The sequence below is a fragment of the Penaeus monodon genome, chromosome 42 (genome assembly GCF_015228065.2).
Source record: "Penaeus monodon isolate SGIC_2016 chromosome 42, NSTDA_Pmon_1, whole genome shotgun sequence".
Taxonomy (NCBI): Eukaryota; Metazoa; Arthropoda; class Malacostraca; order Decapoda; family Penaeidae; genus Penaeus; species Penaeus monodon.
This window is the reverse complement of record NC_051427.1, coordinates 1,204,270-1,205,928: the sequence shown is the minus strand read 5'-3', so window position 1 is coordinate 1,205,928 and position 1,659 is coordinate 1,204,270.

The following is a 1,659-nucleotide window of genomic DNA, read 5'->3' as shown; positions in this document are numbered from 1 at the left end:
AAAGAAAAAAAAAGAAAAAAAAATCTTTAAACTGATGGTATTTTCAAATACAAAGAAAATGCTTTCTATTAGAATTGGGTTAGTGATGATAAGTGATTTATGTAACAATTGTGTTACTAATTTTAAAAAAGACAATTACAATCAAAAGGAGTGGTATACAAGGAAAAGGAGTAATAAATTAAATATGCTCATTTTATCAGTTAAGTTGTTAGCAATATTGATTATACTCATAACAGGAATGATTGCACGGATCATGACAGCCGTAAGATGCCGAAAAGAAATTAAAAAAAGGGAGGGGTGACAGGGAGGGAAGGAGCAAGGGTATAAGGCAGCGGCAGGAGGCGAGAAGGGGATGTGGGTGCAGAGGGTAAGGGGCAGGGGGTATCAGCGTGTGGGTAGAGAGGGCAGGGGGTAGGGAGCATAGTAAGAAGAGTAGTGGCGAAGAGGCCAAGGGATATCAGTGTAATGCCGTAGAGGACACGGGGCAAAAGGGCAAAAGTGTACTAGTTCAGAGGATATAGGGTAGGGAGCATAGCTGGTAGTTGGCAGGGGGCAAAGGGTATTCATCTGTCGGTGCAGAGGGCAGGGCGCATAGCAAGGGGGAAAGAGGGTATTAGTGAAAGGGTACATTAGCCAGGGAGCGGAGAGCAGAGGGCAGGGGAGAGAAAGAACTTGGGTGGTGTGTATGGCCGCCATCTACCCCATAACATAGAAAGGGATAGGGGGAGGGAGGGAAGGGGGTGAGGCGGGAGGGGTGTTGGGCGTGAGATTCACCCATATCGAAGGGCAGCGTGACGAGGGACAGAGCTGCTCCAAGAAGGATTCTCAAAAAAAAAAAATCCTTTTCCTTCTCCTCCTCTCTTTCGCTTCTCTTATCATTTTCCTCCTTCTCTTTGCCTTCTTTCCTTTTCCTTCTCTTCAATCCCACTCTTCTCCCGTTCGCCTCCTGTCCATTCCCTCCTCCCCCCCTTCCCTTCCTCCGCTTCCTTACTTTTCATTCTCATCTTCTCGTTTATCCCCTTCCTCCCCCTCCGTCCCCTTCCTCTGCTTCCCTCTTGCTTCCCTTCCCTCCCCATCTCTCCTTCCCTTTTCCTTCTCCACTTCCTCCTCTCTCTTTCCCTTTCCCTTCCCTCCCCTCTCCTCCTTTGCTTTCCCCTTCCCTTCCTCTCTCCATCCCTCCCCTCCCCCTTCCCTTCCTCTCCATCCCCCTCCCCCCTTCCCTTCCTCTCCATCCCCCTCCCCCTTTTCCATCCCCCCCCCCCCGACCTGGAATTAATATCTCGTCGAACTTCCTCGTCGCTGCTTCGCTTCCTCTTAATCATCGCAGCGTCTCTCCTCTTCCTCCTTTTGTTCGCCTCTCTTCTATCCCCTTCTCCTTCTCCTTATTCTTCTCGTCCTTGCCTTCCTCTCTGCTCTTCTCTACGTCCCTGGTTCAGTCTACTTGTGTGTGTTTTCTTTGTTTGTTTGTTGTCTCTCTGTCGTCTTCTTTATTCGTCATCTCCTTTTCCTCCACTTTCTTCTCCACTTCTTCATCATCATCACCATCATTATCATCATCACCATCATCATCATCATCGTCACCATCATCATTATCATCACATCATTACCATCACCATCATTAACATCATCATCACCACCACTATCATCATCATTACTATC